The 19934-nt window shown below is 43.4% G+C and overlaps 1 protein-coding gene across 4 annotated transcripts in view; it reads right to left on the minus strand.

Moving 5' to 3' along the window:
- The window catches only part of CUNH10orf90 (chromosome unknown C10orf90 homolog), a 264377-nt gene that overhangs the window by 97079 nt on the left and 147364 nt on the right, over positions 1–19934 (minus strand). The gene's annotated exons all lie outside the window — the stretch shown is intronic.

The raw sequence follows: 19934 nt of genomic DNA on the forward strand, positions 1-19934 counted from the left end.
CATCTAACACAGAGGTTCTGAGGAAAATGAAAAAAAAATATATATAATTTTATATACGTGTGTGTGTATATATATATATATATTTTTTTTTCATTTTCCTCAGAACCTCTGTGTTAGATGGGCAGGGCCTGGACCACCATGAGCCATACAAACCCCCGTGGGCGGCATACCTGCCCTCGAACCTCCAGTGTGCACCGACTCAAGCCCACATGAGGTACGAACGCTGTAATCCCTGCTAGGGGCTCCTCTTCTCCAAGAACAATCTGAGCTGTCACCGCAGGGACCACGAGTAAGTGACAGGTGGAACAGAATCTTGACTCCCACTCTTGCTCCCATTGGTGTGGAACGAAGCTACAAGCCCTAAAGAGCCATCTGGGCCACCGGAGGCACATGGTTACGAGAGAAGCTCACCCTTTGCATGTCAAGGGTTCCCCAAGGGGCCCCTTCAGGGGTGCGGCCCTGGGAGTTGGTGGGCACTGACCTAGGAACCCGGTCTTTGGTCTGGAACAAGCGGTCCCACTGTGGGACACAGAACATCCTCCAGCGATGGATGTGGGCAGGGGTGGGGGGGTGATGCAACCCTGAACCTGGGAAAGGGGCGGCTGGGGCGGTAGTGGTTTGAGGCAGTGTTCACTAAACGCTCTTGGGCAAAGACTTGGATGCAAAGCCCGTCCTGCCCGACGTCACCCCAAAGCTCCCCCACCAGGCTGCACCGGCTTCCACCTGTGCCCTCCACACTCAGCCCGCCCACCGCAAAACGACGCATGAAGCCATATTTGTGTTCTTACAGACAAAAATGCCCTTGAATTCTTTCAGCGCCCTGCCCGAGTCTGATAAAAATGTCTGCTGCTCAAAGGTAGCCCCGAAAATCCTGCAGCAAGAAGTCTGGCCAGGTGAGGAAACTTGGGGTCCTGGATCACCAGCCTCGTGTTTCCCCTGAAACAAAGCTTCCAAGGGCTGGATCTGGCAAGTCACCCATTCTCCTGCCGAGTCCTCAGAATAAAAACACCTGACATTCAACAAACAGAGGGACGTAAAAATAAAGAGAAATGTAAGTGGGTTTGGTGCTTATCTGTCTTTCCAACAAAAGATAACAGGTAATTGCTTTTTTATCACCAGCACTTGAAATTTGAAAGCAAAGGAGGAGCCAGGCTTGATATCACACCTAAACTTGGCAGTCCATTGATCCTTAACTTCCACTTCTGCTGAGGACCAAATAGTCAGACAACCCAGATGCTCGTAGGCGATTCAATGAGAAAAATAGCCAAGAAGCAGCAGAGGCAACGTCAGCCATGTCGTTTCCAACAGGAGGGCTTTCTGTTTAGATTTTGTTAACTGATTACATATATGCATGCCCCCCCCACCGCCCTTCACCGCCACCCCTCCCACCGAAAGTTCTAAAATGTCACCGAGTCTCTAAATCCAGACTTTACCAAAGAAGAGACATCTGAACAAGGGGAACAGGATGCTTCATACCTTCCCCGGGAAAGGAGAAAGCTGTTGCCTAGCAACCCGGCCCCCCAAAATGCCCTCCAGTTACCTGGCTCTTGTGAAAACTGAGCATCTTTAACAGACACAGCCACTGCCTCAGTTGCCACAGCAAAGCGCTTTGCAGGGAGCACCCCTCTCTCCTCTCTTTCTGCCCCCGGGGCTTTGCCAGGTAGTGCCACAGAGTGAGCCAACAAACCTCGTGTCCAGGCTTCCCGGGTTGTCTCCCTCTGAGATGAAGATCCCCCGATTCCTCCCCACCTAAATCTCCTGCAACTCAACGCAACAGAAATGCACTTTTTTTCTGTCTGAAGAATTCTCTGGATGCTCAAGAAATTGCATGGCTCAGCAGAGAATCGTGGTCTCTTTCATCTGGAGGTAATTCTCCAGGTTTCAACTGGTTATTCTTTATTGAACATTTTTTTTTGAAATCGAGAAGATTTATTGAATATTGTCATGGGTTAAATGGTGCCTCCCCCCCCCCCCCCCAAATACCTATGTTGAAGTCCTAAGGTGATTGGGTTGAAATGAGATCAGTAGGGTGGCCCTGATCCAATATGACTGGTATCCTTATAAAAAGGGGAAGTTTGGACACAGACAACACACACACACACACACACACACACACACACACACACACACACAGAGAGACCATGTGAAGATAAAGGCAGAGAGCAGGGTGATGCATGAATGAGCCAAGAAATGAGTGGGGAACGAGAAGGACGGAACGGATCGTCCATGCGTCACAGTCTCAGAAGGACCCAACTCTGCCAGTGGCACGTTGATTTTGGATGTCAGGCCTCCGGAGCTGGAAAGTAATACGTTCCTGCTGTCTAAACCACTCTATGTGTAGTCCTTTGTTTGAGTGTCCCAGGAGACCCTTACTACGATTCCCCACATGCCATAGGCTGCTATGGGTGTCACTCCCTTTCTCATTGAGCCCCCACGGCTCCCCACGTCTGATTCACCACGGTTAGCACACAAGCAAGCCGGGGCTCGGTGAAATGGTGCGAACTTGCCCAACACCCCACAGCTCCCAAGTGCAGGAACTGGAATTCCCGCTCAAGTCAGATGCCTCGGGAGACCACACTCTGAACCTCCTTCTTGTTCTCCCTCTGCTCCTTCCGGACGTAGCTTCCTTCACCCCGCAGACCGGGGCTTCCCCCAGAAGTAACTAACAGCGAGGCTAACTGCGAACCAGGACAGGGAAACCCGAGAAGACCAAGGTGGCTGTGAAATAGTTAACATGTCGATGGGAGGCACATTGCCAGCTGAGCTCCAGCCAGCAATGGTCCTTGGCTGACGGGCAAGAGATTTCTGCCGTAGCAAGATGAGCCGGGAGCAAAGTTAGCCTTGAACTTCATTAAACCTCTGTGTCTCTAGGGCCACGGGGAGAAAGAGCCTGGAGCAGGCCCTGCAGTCCCAGCACTGAGCAAGGCGGTGCAGAGGGACCTTCCCACCGCGGTGGCAGAGTAAGGCACTTCCGGAAGTATTTTCTCACATTTGCAACACTCAGCAATTCTACTGTAGCTTGGATTCGTGCATTTACCACGGAGAGCAAAACATCTACCAGGGAAAGCAAACTTTGGTGAATAGAGGAAAACCCCACAGTAGGGCTCTGTTCCATGACAGAGAGGGGCTAAAATTACCACAGGCAAGTGATGGCGAATTGGTATCCCCAACAAGGTCACCATGTTCAGAAAGTTAACCGCGTGGGCGTGTGTGTGTGTGTGTGTGTGTGTGTGTGTGCCCGCGTAGAAGTATTCTTTGTTGTTTGTGGAGTCTCTGCAGTAGCATTTCATGACCTGGTGAAGGTTTCCCATCAAAGAAGTTGCCTCTGTCTACAACATTATTTAAAGGGTCAAATCATAAATAAATGCATTTAAAATTTTTTTTAATCTTTATTTATTTTTGAGAGAGAGAGACAGACGACAAAGACAGAGACAGAGTGTGAGTGAGGAGGAACAGAGAGAGAAGGAGACACAGAATCTGAAGCGGGATCCAGGCTCTGAGCTGTCAGCACAGAGCCCGATGTGGGGCTCGAACTCACGAACCAGGAGATCATGACCTGAGCCGAAGTCGGACGCTTCACCGGCTGAACCACCCAGGTGCCCCTGAATAAACACATTTTAGTGATTCTTCCAGTCACACAGACCTTCAGCCAAACTGCTACAGAAATAAATTTGTTCAGTAAATAGAGCACCCAGGAAATGATCAAATATTAAAATTTGATTAAAATGTTTTAATGAAGCAGAAGAAATATAATGCTTACTTTGTGATTTTTATAAAATGGGCAAAATCTCTAAGACCACTATATTTGTGTTTTTTTGTTTTTGTTTTTGTTTTTTTTGTTTTCAATGTTTATTTATTTTTGGGACAGAGAGAGACAGAGCATGAATGGGGGAGGGTCAGAGAGAGAGGGAGACACAGAATCGGAAACAGGCTCCAGGCTCTGAGCCATCAGCCCAGAGCCTGACGCGGGGCTCGAACTCCCGGACCGCGAGATCGTGACCTGGCTGAAGTCGGACGCTTAACCGACTGCGCCACCCAGGCGCCCCTAAGACCACTATATTTGGAAAAGCTTACAAATTAAATTTCTCCAGCATGTACTTATTAAATAAGTACATAATTTTTTTTTTAAAAAAAAGAGATTTCTTATGATAAAATATGAACTTCCAGACAAGGAAACCTTAGGAGCTGGGAACAAGGCAAGCATTCCCAAGATCGCGGGGGCGCTGCCGACACAGTAAGATAAAGAGGGAAGAGACAAAACTCTCACGACTTCAGACAATGTGATTGTCCACTTGGGAACCCAAGGGTCTAAGCTGAAAACCATTAGAACCAATGGCAGAGCTGAGTGGTTAAAGCACAATCAAAAACTACTTCCAAGCATCACAAAGAACAGCAATAATCAATTACAAATCATCAGGAGAAAAAAGTTAACACTGGCAAGAAAATGAATGCATCTAACATGAAATCTGCTACACCTAGGTTGAGAAAATCCTAAAATTGTACTCGAGGAGACAAAGGAAAGGCTAGGTGCGTGAGGAAGCACACGTTTCCGGATGAAGAGGTCAAATTGTAAAGTCAACACTGTCCACGTTAATTTATATATTCCAAACTTAATTAAAAATGGACAAGAAATAAATATTAAATGAAAGTTCAAAGTATGATTCATAAATGTATGGGGAAAAGAGAATACATAAGAATACCCAAGTCAATTTTGATAATACATACTAAAAGTGCGATATTGCCATAATATGTATCAAAACTTATTCAAATGCTGTGTTAATAATTCAAACAGTGTGGTCTCAGCAAAGGAAAAGATGGACAGATCAGTGAAATAAAACAGAAAGTCAGACACCCTTGTACTATCAACAAGATGTTACAAATCAAAGGGACTAGGATTGGTATTGATAATCCATTTAGGGATAAAATAATGCTATGGTCCGTATTTAAACCCATTCATGGGGCGCCTGGCTGGCTCAGTTGGTGGAGCGTGTGACTCTTGATCTCAGGGTTTTGAGTTTGAGCCCCACGTTGGGGGTAGAGATTAAAAATCCTTTAAAAAAATAAAGCTATTCACAAAACTAAATTTAAAATAGATCAAAAGTGTAAACATAAAAAGTGGAATTTAAAAAAAATAAAAGAATATTTTTTTATAATTTTTTAACTTTTTTTTTTTTTAATTTATTTTTGAGACAGAGAGAGACAGAGCATGAACGGGGGAGGGTCAGAGAGAGGGAGACACAGAATCTGAAACAGGCTCCAGGCTCTGAGCTGTCAGCACAGAGCCCGACACGGGGCTCGAACTCACGGACCGTGAGATCATGACCTGAGCCGAAGTCGGCCGCTCAACCGACTGAGCCACCCAGGCGCCCCAAGAATATTTTTTATAATATTAGAAGTCCTCTTAAAGAAGACAAAATATCCAGAGGCCATAAAAGATAGATAGTCAAAGTGTAAAATAATGAGTAACTTGTATACGACGAATGTTATTACATACAGAATTAAATGACAAGCAAAAAAAAATTTAAATAGCAAGCAACAGACTGGAAGAAACATTAAAAGGATACATACACAGGACATAATATTAACTTCTATGATTATATTAGAAGAACATACTTTATAAAAGTGAGTTAGTGATTTGAACACAGATTTCACAGAAAAACAAACACAATGGGACAATATTCAATTAAAAGGTGCTGGAGGTTTTTAGCAATTGAGAAAAAATAAAACAATGTTTAAACAAAATAAAATAATACCTTCTGCAGTAAAGGATATCATCAAGAAAGTGAAAAGACAATCTACAGAATGGAACAAAATGTTTGCCGATCATATACCTGATAAGGATCCAGAGTCCTGCATATATAAAGAACTCTACAACTCAACAGCAAAAAGGCAAGCAACCCCATGGCCCAAGAACTTGAACAGACATTTCTTCAAAGAAACTATCTAATGGCCAATGAGCACATAAAAAGAATCTCAACATCCTCAGTCATGAGGGAAATGCAAATCAAAACCACCGTAAGACACTGCTTTATATCCACTGCTGTGGCTATAATTAAATCTAAAACAAAACAAACATACAAAAAAAAAAAAAAACAGAAAAAAATTGGTAGTAGTAAGGATGGGAGGAATGAAACTTCCCATACATTGCTGGTGGGACTATAAATAGTATGGCTGCTATGGAAAACTGTTTAGAAGTTCTTCAAAGAGTTAAACATAATTACCATATGACCATGTTATCATATATATGTATACACATGCATGCATGTATGTATGCGTATATAGATACACACACACACACACAAAAGAACTGAAAACAGGTACTCAGATAAACACTTGTATGCAAACCTTTGTATCAGTACTATTCACAATAGCCGACAGGTGGAAACAACCCAAATATCCACCGACGAATGGATAAACAAATTTGTACATTACACGAGTGATTTTATATATATATATATATGTGCCTAGATACAACGGAAATATTCAGCTGTGAGAAGAAATGAGGTGCTGACACACGCTACAACATGGATGACTCTCGAAAACATCGTGCTGAGTAAAAGGAGCCAGACACAGAGGATCACATAGTATATGATTCCCTTTACATGAAATGTCCAGATAGGTCAGGCCACGATGATGAAAAATAGATTAGTAGTTGCTAAGAACTGGGGGGAGGTATGAGTAGGAAGGGCTTTCATTGGGAGTGGCGAAAGGTTTTGGAACTGGAGAGAGGTGGTGGTTGTATAACATCGTGAGTGTTCATGCAGTGCATGCTTTAAAATGGATACATTTTTTTGTTATGAGAATTTCACCCCAATGAAAACAACAGCGAGATACATTACCCTTTTCTTAGTTTGGCAAACACGCGCGCACACACACAACTATAAAAATCCAGTATTAGGGGGCGCCTGGGTGGCGCAGTCGGTTAAGTGTCCAACTCTTGATTTCGGCTTAGGTCATGATCTCCCAGTTCGTGAGATTGAGCCCCATGTTGGGCTCTGTGCTGACAGCACAGGGCCTGCTTGGGATTCTCTCTCTCCCTCCCTCTCTGCCCCTCCTCTCTCTCTCTCTCAAAATAAATGTATTTTTTCAAAAAAATCCAGTCTTAGGGTGTGGGAAAGTGGGTTCTCTCCACACTTGGCTCAAATATAAACCAGTAGAGCACTTTTGGGAGGGAAATTTGGTGACATGTATCAAATTTCAAATGTATATACCTGGGACGCCTGGGTGGCTCAGTCGGTTAAGCACCTGACTCTTGGTTTCAGCTCAGGTCAAGATCTCACGGTTCCTGAGTTCGAACCCCGAGTCAGGCTCTGTGCTGTTGCAGAATCTGCTTGAGATTTCTCTCCCTCTCTCTCTGCCCCTCCCCGACTTGTGCACAGTCTCGCTCTCTCTCTCAAAAAATAAATAAAATAACTAAAAAACCCAAAAGTATATACCTTGTGACCCATCAATTTCACTTCTAAAATTCAATTCCACACATGCCCCAAGATAGATGTATATGTTTGCTGCTGCTTAGTTGTTTAAAAAATAAAACAAAATTAAAAATCTGGCAAATGGGTGTCGTTGGTTTTGTTGAGAGCCTCAAGAAACTGAAGGACCGTTTCGTCTCAAATTGCCCTTAAACATCCCTTAAATCACCTATAAATTACATATATGAGATTCGTGTAAACAACTCTGTATGGCAATAAAAATGTACAAATATACAGTTTACACTGTAACGTATAATCTCTAGTTCCATAAAGTGGTCGTAATAAAAATTAAGTCGTTCAAGTGCTACACTGCTTAGACACACTTCAACAAATCTGTAAGTGTTCAAACTTGCCGGCTCCGTCTGTTGGTGCATAATGAAGTGTCCCTGCATTTTGGTCTTCTCATCTGCAAAGTAGGGATGACACATGCCTACCTCAAAGGGCCGCTGGGAGGACACGCGGAGTTAATTCAGATAAACTGCCCGGCACCGTATGCGGTGCACCTTCAGCCTGCGGTAAATGTGGGATGTTATTAGGCAGTCAAGGGGTTGACTTTCTAGAAGGGAGGTGGGTAAGTCACAGATAATTTTATAGACTACAAGGTGAAGAGGGTTCGGACAGCTGCGGGCACAGAGCAGGGGCACTTGGGGCAGGCTGCCCACACAGAGGGGCCTTACCCACCACCTCTCAGTCCATTTGGAAGTTGGTTATGAACCCATTTTCCGAGACTGGAACCAATGGCGCCTAAGACCAACACTACTATGCTCTTCCCTGGCGATCACAGATGGTACTTCTGCATGCCTGTGCTATCGGCCATTAGCACCTGTGTTTAAGAATTCCCTGTGTTTGTTCTCGGGAAAATAAACTGTTAGAAAGGAAAATCAATTTTCATTAGCAGTGCTATTCCTTTCGAGAAAGTCCTTTCGCAAAGAAAAGCGGTGGAGGACACTCCGAAAGCTGGTGTCACCTTGACATTCTCTACAGGACTGAGTGAGCTGCCGACTCCGGCCTCGGGGCTGTCTGCTCCCCTCGGCCCTAGGTCAGCATCCCGGATGACCTGTCCACAGAAGCCACAGCAGGTGCCGTGGAAGCAGAGAGCGGGCTGGGCGGGGCTGGGGTGCACCGAGAGCCTCCCCTCGGGCCCCTTACTTCAGCTCATGGGAACAGGAGTAGTGTTGCCCAACCCAGTTTTTTAAGAGAAACTCGATGCCTGAATTTTTAGTTAAAATCTCCCAATTTTTTTAATATTCAAAGTATGCAAAGACACTCTTGGGCCCAACCAAATACTTCTGTGCGATGAATCTGGCCCAACGGCCCTAATTGGTGGCTTCTGTGACACACATTTGGCCTTGCAGGGTTGAAACTGTGCATCCAAAGGAGCTCACAAGACCATGGCTATGATGTCATAGGAAGATGACCTGCCGTGTTCTTTGGATCCGGCCAAGCCCATCGTTGGATGAGAGTCAATTTCCCACCCCCAGCCTGTCAATCAGCTGCCTCCAGGATTTGGCCCCATTCTCCCCTCCACACCGTGTCCCCCTGCGGGGGGTCATCCTTTGAAATAATACCTGTCACTCTGTGCAGTGCTTCAGATACACCTCACTTAACAAAAGTAAATCACAAGACACATTCTCTGCCAAGAAAGCAAGCACACCGAGTTTTCTTCTTCGTTTCCACTTAAAGAGTCAACAGGATTTGTGCCGTTCAGCACCTCCCCTTTGTCAGTGGAGCTTTTAGAAAGACTATCTTAAATGAAGGTAAAGAGAAGGATGGAATCAGGGAAGGGAAGGTACAGAGCCACCAGGCAATGCTAGAGCAGAATCAATTTTCCCTAAGTGAGGGGAGTGAGCGCAAAGCATGGCCTGGCAGAGCTACTCGGAGACCCGCTCTTTCCCAGATGGTGGGATGCCCCCGCCTTGCGCTATTGATCTCACCGCATGCACGGCCAGAAGACAGGAAGACCTCTGATTATCTGGTGATCTTAGTATTTTTCCCTCCTTCCTGATCAGCAGGGTGATGGGTTCTGAAGACAATTTCTTTATTTTTTAAAAATTTTAATGTTTATTTATTTTGGGAGAGAGGGAGAGACAGAGCATGAGTGGGGAGGGGCAGAGAGAGAGGGAAACACAGAGTCCGAAGCAGGCTCCGGGGGCTCCGAGCTGTCAGCACAGAGCCCGATGAGGGGCTCGAACTCACGAACGGTGAGATCACGACCTGAGCCGAAGTCGGACGCTTCACTGACTGAGCCACCCAGGCGTGCTTAAAGACAATTTCTAGGCTTGATTTCTCGTATCCAGTGTGGGCAAAATGACTTCTAAACAACACACTCATCTTTAGAAGAGATAAATGCTGACCCACTATGTAAAACACGTGGTGCCTGCCATCCTGTGTCTGAAAGTGACTCAGAGCCTCGCTGAGGTCACGCACAACGCACCTTCACCTCCACCTTCCTCCCACGTCATGGAGGGTGTGACTACACTCCTAACACCCTCCTTCATCCATCTAGTCACTCCTGGCCCTCCTCGGATCTCTCCCACCCAGAGCCAGGTCCCAGCCCCCCAGGGACCCACGGTAACTGACATGACACTGAGCGTAGTAAAAATCTCCCATAAATTACCATTTGAGTACAAAGTGTACAAGCTATGGTTGGTTTTCCAATATCCCAACTCTTAGTTAAGGGGGGGGGGGGAGGTCTCTGCGGCCTTAATTAATTCCTTGTCCCTTCCCTTTTATTATGTCAAGGAAGGTATCATGACCTGTATACCTGGCCAAGTGAATGACACCAAGGCCTCACTCTTTTTTGGTCAGTGATAAAGCAACCTTTAAAATTACTCTCATCAATATGCTATGACTTTTTCCTGCTGAATTCTCCCCATTGCCTATGATCTCAAGATGGCTGAGAAACGTGGAGGCAGAAATTTCTCACAATATTTACATAGCACTCTCTCTTTTTCTCCCTTTGGTAAATACATTTACTGGAATCCCTAAAACCACGGAGAGGAAGTGACACGCTATTTTTCACGTGCCAAAAAAAAAAAAAAAAAGAACTTTCAACCCAGAATCCTATATACCTCGGGAAAATATCATTCAGAAACGAAGGGTAAAATCAAGACATTCTCAGATAGAAAAAAGAAAAAAACTAAGAAAATCTGTGGCCAGCAGACTTACCCTAAGAGAATGTTAAAGGTAGTTCTCTCTAAACAGAAAGGAAAAGATGAACAAAACTTGGAACATCAGGAAGGAAGAAAGAACACAGTGAGCAAAAGTATGAATAAATACAATAGGTCTTCTTCCCCTCTTGGGTTTCATGGGTTATGTTGAATGGTTGCAGCAAAAATCACAACACTATCTAACGTGGTTCTAAATGTACATAAAGGAAGTATTTTAAATCCTTGCATTATAAATGGGGGGAGGGTAAAGGGTTGTACAGGGAGGTGAAGTTTCTGTACGTCACTTGAACTGGCAAAATGATGACAAGAGACTATGATTTTATACGTGTAGCTACTTAATATAGCTAGCTGCTCTCCTTCAATTGATGTTTGCATGATCTATCTGTTGCCATCCTTTTACATTCAACCTGCCTAGATTGCTATATTTAAAGTGAGTTTCATGTAGATAGCAAGCGTTTGGGTCTGGTTTCATAGTCTCGTTCATAAATTTTGCCTTTGAATTTATGCATTTGCATTACATACATACATGAGACATATAAATACATAAATATACACATAAATAGATGTTATAGATCACGTATATATCATGTATATATAAATATATATCTCAGGTAATTTTATGTAAATAGTATGTATACATGATATAGTTCATGCACGATATAAATTCATATTATGTGTGTATATATATCATGTATGTATATACGTGATGTATGGAATATTACATCTAATACCTCATCCCTAGAGTAACCATCAAAAAAGCTATACAAAGACATTCTGAAAAAAATTATAGTTAAATCACAATGAAATTATAAGAAATTTTCAAGTAACCCACAGGAAGGCAGGAAAAGAAAACAGAGAAATGAAAACCGTAAGAAAAAGCGGAAACACAACAAATAAAATGGTTGACTCAAGCCTTAACTTCTTTATGATTATATTAAATGCAAGTGGTCCAAATACACAAAGTAAAAGACAGAAGTTTGTGGAGTGGTGTATAAAATATGACCCGACCATTTGCTATCCACAAAAAACTCACTTTAAAGATAGCAAGTAGGGGTGCCTGGGTGGCTCAGCCAGTTAAGCATCTGACTCTTGATTCCGGCTCAGGTCATGATCTCACGTTTCAAGGGGTCAAGCCCCGCGTCGGGCTCTGTGCGGGCAGCATGGAGCCGGTATGGGATTCCCCTTCTCTCTCTCTCTCAAAATAAATAAAAACTTTAATAAATACATAAATAAAGCAATAGAGGCAGGCTGAAAGTAAAAGAATGGAAACATGCATCAAAGGAAAGCAAGAGCAGCTATGGGAACATCAGACAAATAGACTTCAGAGCAAAGAAAATCGCCAGAATAAGGGAAGGACAATGTATGATGATAAAAGAGCCAATCTACCCAGGCGACAGGAGAATCATAACTGCGTATGTCTCATACAGCAGAGCTGCGAAATACGTGCGGCCAAAGCGGATAGAACTGAAAGACAAACCCGAAATTATCCTAGGAGATCTTAACACCCCTCTCCCAACTGTGGACAGAAGGGACAGACACAAAACCAGCAAGGACACAGAAGAACTGAACAATACCCAACAACCACGAGGAGCGCATCGACATTTATAAACCACTGGGTCCACCGACAGCAGAACACGCATCACTTCCAAGGGGCCACAGAACATGTACCCAAAATACACCACGCCCTGAGCCATAAAACAAACAGCAACACATTTTAAAAAGTCATAGTCATACCTAGTGTGTTTTCTGACTATAGTGGGATCAAACTAGAAACCAGTAACAGGAAAATCCCCAAACACTTAGAAACTAAGCAACGTACTTCTAAATAATCAATGAGTCAAAGAGGACACCTCAAAGAAAAGAAAAAGGGAAGGGAAGGGAATGAAAATAAAACTACAACATATCAACGTTTGTGACACAGCTGTGGCAGTGCATTTATAGCACTAAACACCGACAATAGAAAAGAGGAAAAGTTTGAAATCAACACTCTAAGCTCCCACCTCAAGCAGCTAGGAACGTAAGGGCAAACTAATCCCAAAGGAGGCAGCAGGAGGGAATTATATAGGTAAAACAGAAATCAGTGAAGTCAAAACCAGAGAAACAATAGAGAAAATCAATAGAGCAGAGCTGGTGTAAATAAAGTTGACAAACTTCGAATAAGGGAAAAAAAGAGAAGAAACAGATTACCCATATCAGGAATGAAATAGAAAGATATCACCACAGACCTTACAGACATTAAAAGGATGATACGTAAATACTATGAACAAGTCTATACATGTAAATCTGACAACTGAGATGAAATGAACCAATCCCCTGAAAACGCAAACTACTGCAACTCACCCAATATGAACCACACAATTTGACTAGCTCTGTAACGATCAAGAAAACTGAATTTATCATTAAATCCTCTGCCCCCCCCCCCCAAATTTCCAGGCCCAGCTGGTTTCACTTGAGAATGCTACCAAACATTTAATGGAGAATTAAACATCAATTCTACAGAAATTCCTTCCAGAGAAAAAGAATACCTCCCAGTTTATTTTATAAAGCTAGTATTTCCCTACTACAAAAAACAGACTGGAAAGAAAGAAATAAAATTGTCCTTATTTATATATGACATGCTTGTCTACCTGGATCCCTCAAAATATCTAAAAAAAAGCTCCTAGAACTAGTAAGTTCAACAAGGCTGCAGGAGACAACATAAACATACAAAAATCAATTGTGTTTATTTGTTTATTACTTTATTTTATTATTTTTTAATATGAAGTTTATTGTCAAAGTGGTTTCCATACAACACCCAGGGCTCATCCCAACAGGTGCCCTCCTCAATGCCCATCACCCACTTTCCCCTCCCACCCCCATCAACCCTCAATTTATTCTCAGTTTTTAAGAGTCTCTTATGGTTTGTTTCTATATAACAATGAACACATGGATACCAAAAGCTCAATTACAATCCCCTGTTATAATTGCTCAAAAAAATCAAATACTAGGTGTGGCTCTAACAAAACATGCACGGGACTTGGGTGCTGAAAATGGCACAACATTAACGAAAGGAGTCAAAGAAGACATAAATAAATGGGGAGACATTCTCTGTTCATGGATTAAAAGAGTTAACATAGTAAAAGATGTCAGTTCTCTCTAAATGGATATATGGGTTGAACACAATTTCTATCAAAATCCCAGCAAGATTTTTATACAGACAAAATTATCCTAAAATCATACAGAAATAGAGAGAACCTAGGGTAGCTAAAACAATTTTTTAAAAGAACAAACTGGGAGAAACCAATCTACCGGATTTCAAGAATAATTATATACCTTCAGTAATCAAGACCATGAGGCACTGGCAGCTCGTTGGACACCTTATGAGTGCAACAGAATGAAGATCTCAGAAACAGATACACACAAATATGTCCAACTGATCTTCCATAAAAGTGCAAAAGCAATTCAGTGGAGGAAAGATATCGTTTAAACAAATGGTGCTGAAGCGATTGAATACTTACAGGTCGAAAAATTACCCTTGAACTCAGTCTCACAGCTTATATAAAAAGTAATGCAAAATGGGATATCACTAAATGTAAAATGCAAACCTATAAATGCTTTAGCAAAAACAAAGTAGGAGGATATCTGTGGGATCTAGGGCTAGAGAAAAGAGTTCTCAGACTTGATACTAAAATAATGACCCAGTAAAGATACCTCGATAAACTGGACTCCATCACAATTTAAGTATTTTGCTCTGTGAAGACCTTGTCCAAAAGACGAAAAGGCAAGTTACAGAATGAGAGAAAATATTTGCAACCCACGTAGCCAACAGAGGGCCAGTATCTAGAACACATAAAGAACTGTCCAAACTCAGTAGTAAGAAAAACAAACAATCCGATTAGAAATCCGTCATAAGGTGTGGAGCTACATTTCACCAATGAGCACCTACAGATGGCAAATGAGTGTGTAAAAAGGTGCTTCACAGCATTAGCCATCGGGGACATGCCAGTTGAAACCACGATGAGATACCACTACGTCGCTATCGGAGTGGCTAAGATAAAAAACAGTGACAACACCAAATGCTGGCCAGGAAGCCGAAAACTCCATCACTCATACGATGCTGGGGAAAATGTGAAATGGTGTGGCCACTCTGGAGAATCGTTTGGCAGAGTGTTTTGAATTAAACATGAGGCTACCATACAACACGCCATTGCACTCCCGGGCACTTATCCCAGAAAAATGAAGACTTGTGTTCAGACGCGCACACAAGCTGTGCATGAGTGGTTCCAGCAGCTTTATTCATTAGAGCCAAAAACTGTGGTACATCCATATCATGGGATACTACTCAGCATGAAAAAGGAATGAACCGTTTACACATGAAACAACCTGAATGAATCTCCAAAGAATTCTGGGTGCAAAAGCCCACCCCACGCTGTTCGATTTCATTTATGTAACATTCTTGGCAGACGAGAGGAGAGAAACGAAGAACAGATACGTGGTTGTCAGAAATGAAGGAGGGGTGGGAGCAGGAGGGAAGTGGGTGATACTATAAAAGGTCAACGGCAGGGACCCTTTATGGGATGGAAATTCTGTGTTTTGACTTGTACCAAAGCCTGCACGCTAGTTGTGATGCTGCACTGTCTGTTTTGTAAAATGTTACCGTTGGGGTAAAAGGTCCATGGTATGTCTGTATTATTTCTTAAAACTATATGTGAACCAGGGCACCCCGGTGGCTCTGTCGGCGAAGCGTCCGACTCTTGATTTCGGCTCAGGTCGTGATCTCCCAGTTCATGGGATCAAGCCCGCATCAGGCTCTGTGCTGAGTGTGAAGCCTACGTAAGATTCTCTCTCTCCCTCTCTCTGCCCCTCTCCCCCTGTCCCTCTCTCTCTCTCTCTCAAAAGAAATAAATAAACGTTTAAAAAAAAAAAAACTACAGGGGCACCTAGGTGGCTCAGTCGGTTAAGCGTCTTTTGATTTCAGCTCAGGCCGTGCTCTCACAGTTCATGAGTTCAAATCCCGCGTCGGGCTCCACACTGATGGTGCCAAGCCTACTGAGGATTCTCTTTCTCTCCCTCTCTCTCTGCCCCTCCTGCTCATGCTCTCTCTGTGTCTCTCAAAATAAATAAACTTTAAAAAAATGAAATGAAATGAAATTTTAAAAAAAACTACATGTGAACCTCCAATTATTTCAGAGTAAAGACGTTTAATTAAAAACACCTCCCATGTCACCGCCTTTCTCTAAATTAGAATTCATCTGGCCCCCCTCTGTTTTCTCCCTCTTGGGTTAAGGGGCGGGGAGGGGAAGGCAGAGCCAGCCTTGCAGCCAGGTGGTCCTGGATTTAAGTCTTTGATCTTCATATGCCAGCCCTCCAAGCCTCAATTCTGTGAAAGAGGGATAATTAAATCTACTTTGAAGGGCTGCCCTGAAGTTAAAGGGAACATTTGCAACATGCAAATGGGGTGCCTAGTGCATAATAAATGCTTACTAACTAGTCACTGCTTCTACGGCGGCCACCACCTCTATGTGGATTGATTCCATTTTGCCTAGTGTGATAGTTGATGGTATATGGGTTCCTCCAAGAGTAGGTTGGAAACTCTGCACAAAGTACTGAGTGCTAGTCATTCATTTTCCCCCAGTACATATCATAGTCTGTCATGTGGTAAATACCTCATAAATGCATGCTGAATTGAAATCATGGAATAAAGTATTAGAGGGGAGACCTGGGCAAAAAAAAAAGGGGGGGGGCAGAAAAACCGAATATCAATAAGAGAATGGAAACAACCTTGTTCAATACAACTTGCTGTATCTCAACAGATCCCAGGGGCATAAGATTCCTACACCAGGCACAATTTCTCCAAATTCATGTCTCAGGCCACAGGCTGCATTTGAAATCATTTATATAATGCCTACAGGAAAAAGGCCCAGGAGAAGAGAAACCAGTGCTTTGCAGGATTAAGTCCAAAACTGATTTCCTTATTGATAAGAAGGGACTTGGATCGTTGCCGAAGGCAATTTTGAAAAGGTCCGCCGAATGCTGATGAGGACAGCCGTGTGTGTCTGTTGGTGGTGTAAGCACAAACAATAATGCCTAAATTGACTTCATCCACTAGAAAAGATAGGACCCACTGCCTTTCCAAGGCACATCAAGCTGCTCCTTCCACTTTTTAAAGTGGAAGTTACTAGAAAATGGAAACACTGGAAGACTGCCTGTGGTTACAGTCTGGAAGAACTGGGTTCTCAAAATGGCCGTGTGGGTGCAGACGCTTCGCAGAGGAGGGAAGGAATGTGCTGGAGTTCAACTGATCTTTAAACAGAAAAAGCTTCTGGCTCATCGGCCAGAGGCACCTTTACGACAATATTCTCCTCTGAATGTAACCTCCTTGGGAATAGGGGTCCCCGTCTCTTTTGCTCACTGCCATTTTGCCAGTGCCTGGGACCACACAGTATACACTCAATAAATATTGTTGAATGAAGGGTTCACCTTTATTACCCCCCAGGTGTCTCAGGGTACTGACGGTGTAGCACTAAACAGAGTCTGCCTTTGTTTTTGCTAAATCCAGTCCCAGGACAGAAGCGTCCATCCTGACATCTCTACACGGGCTTTGTTTCCACAAAACTGGAGGAAACACAATGGCAATGAAACTGACCATGCTCAGTCAGGGAAGTCTTTGCGGCGTGTAGGGGGAGACTGGACGAGTGGTCCTTATCCAGATGTCTCTCTGCAAGGGTGGAGCCCAGCTATACCTTCAGGCTGCTGAACCCGAAGAAGATGCTTCCTCAGGATGCACATTTACCAGCGTTCACTTCTCCAATGTTGAGAAATCACCAGGTCGGCTTTGACCTGAGTCTGGGCTGAGCCCTGCCAAGAGACACTGTCCGTAAAGGACACTCACCTGAGACGTGCTGATGCAATCCATTCACCCTGCACCCTGATTATGTAGCGTTCTCTGCTCATTTTGTCATACCATTTACCCAGCATGGAAAGAAATGCAGGACCAGCATGTGTTTGCAAAGGCAGAGAGGGAAGTTCTAAACCCTGAGCCCTTGCTGCATGATCAGGATAAGTTATCTAATCTCTCTGTGTCTCCTGTTTCTCATAGGTGTGGCAGGGATAGAACCAGGAGACCTATTTGGGGGTTATTACAAGAATTAAGTTACAGAGAACATGTGAAACAGTATACCACTGAACTGTAGTAGTGGGAAGAAACTATTTCCAATAAATGGTTCTGTTCAAATGGATACCAGTTTGGGGGTGGGAGGAGGGGAACAAGCAAAACTTGATCCCTGCCTCACACCATAAATACAAATCAATTCCAGATAAATTGTAAGTCTAAAAAAGAAAGGTCAAACTATAATGCTTCAAGAAGAAAGCATAGGATAATACCTTCATGACTTTGGGGCAGGCAAAAATTTCTTTCAAAGGGTACAAAAAGCTCTAATTTTAAAAGAAAAGATGGACATGCTGGACTTAAAAAAATCAAGAACTTATTCACCAGAAGATACCATTAAGGGAATAAAAAGTCAAGCCAAATATGGAGAAAAGATATCTATAATACACATATCTGTGTCCTGGATATATAAAGAGCTCCTACAAATCAATAAGAAAAAGATAGAAAACACTATTTTGAAAATTGGGCAAAGGATTAGCAGCAACATGGATGGAACTCGAATGTATTATGCTAAGCGAAATAGGTCAGTCAGAGAAAGACAAATCTCATATGATTTCACTCCTATGTGAAATTTAAGAAGCACAACAGATGAACATAGGGGAAGGGAAGGAAAAATAAGATAAAAACAGAGAAGGAGGCAAACCATAACAGACTCTTAAATACAGAGAACTGAGGGTTTCTGGAGGAGAGGTGGGTAGGGGGTAGGCTAAACAGGTGATGGGCATTGAGGAGGGCACTTGTTGGGATGAGCCCTGGGTATTGTATGTAAGTGACGAATCACTGGGTTCTACTCCATGAAGCCAATACTACACTATTCCAATTCAAATTTAAAGAAATGAAAAGAAAATAAATAAAATTGGGCAAAGGACTTGAAAAGGTAGGATATCCAGTGTCTCGCAAGCATATTAATAGGTACTCAGCACCGTTAGTCATCAAAATAACTAAACTAAGAAAATATTTTTGAAAAATTGAAAATTTAAATATTTGATGGTACCAGGACAGCCGGGTGACTCAGTGAGTTAAGCGTCCAACTCAATTCTTCTTCAGGTCATGATCCCACGGTTCATGGGATCGAGCCCCACATGGGATCGAGCCATTAGCACAGAGCCTGCTTGGGATTCATTCTCGGGGGCCCCCCCCCCCCACCTCACTCGCTCGCTCTGTCTCATTCTCTCAAAAATAGATAAACATTTAAAAATAAACAAATAAATCAATGTTTGACAGGACCAAGGGTTAAAGATCATGCAGAGTGACCACAACTCCTATATATTACTAGTGTGTAGGTAAATTGATACAAGCACCTCGGAAAATCGGTGGATATTACCCACAAACCTAAACAAACAGACAAAATCCTATGCTGACCCTATGATGCGGTCATTCCACTTCTAGGATATACATAGAAAAGAAACGGATGCGGGCGCCTGGGTGGCTCGGTCGGCGAAGCGTCCGACTTCATCTCAGGTCACGATCTCACAGTTGGTGAGTTCGAGCCCCGCGTCGGGCTCTGTGCTGACCGCTCGGAGCCTGGAGCTTGCTTGGGATTCTGTGTCTCCCCCTCTTTCTGCCCCTCCCCTGTTCATGCTGTGTCTCCCTCTGTCTCTCAATAATGAATAAACTTTTTCAAAAAATTAAAAAAAAAGAAACGGATGAACGTGCCCACTGAAGACCCAAATGAGAATATTTATGGCGGATTTCTTCATAGTGGCAAACACTGGAAACAACCCAAATGTCTACCAACAACAGAACAGATAGTCAAGAGTGGTCGATTCATACAACAGAACACCGTGGGGCTATGAAAGAGAGCACTATTAAGACACTGAAACATGGCAGGACATGGCTACATCTCCAACATGATGTCAAGCAAAAGAAGACAGACACCAACGTATAGGTTGCCTGATTCCATTTCCATCAAGTTGAGGGGGCAACGGAAGTCAGAATAGCAGTTACCTTGGTGAGGCAGGCACAGAGGGGGTAGGTATGGATGCAGAGGGGACGTGAAGGAGCCTTCTGATTTACAGGACATGTTCTATCTTGATGTCGGTGGTGGTCACAGGGGCAGATACACGTGTAAAAATGTCGCACACCTAGCATCTGTGTCCTTCACTGCATGTGCGTGATATCCCACTAAACATGAGAATAAAAATCCAC

The sequence above is a fragment of the Herpailurus yagouaroundi genome, unplaced genomic scaffold (assembly GCF_014898765.1).
Source record: "Herpailurus yagouaroundi ecotype Mexico unplaced genomic scaffold, PumYag 163, whole genome shotgun sequence".
NCBI classification, from domain to species: domain Eukaryota; kingdom Metazoa; phylum Chordata; class Mammalia; order Carnivora; family Felidae; genus Herpailurus; species Herpailurus yagouaroundi.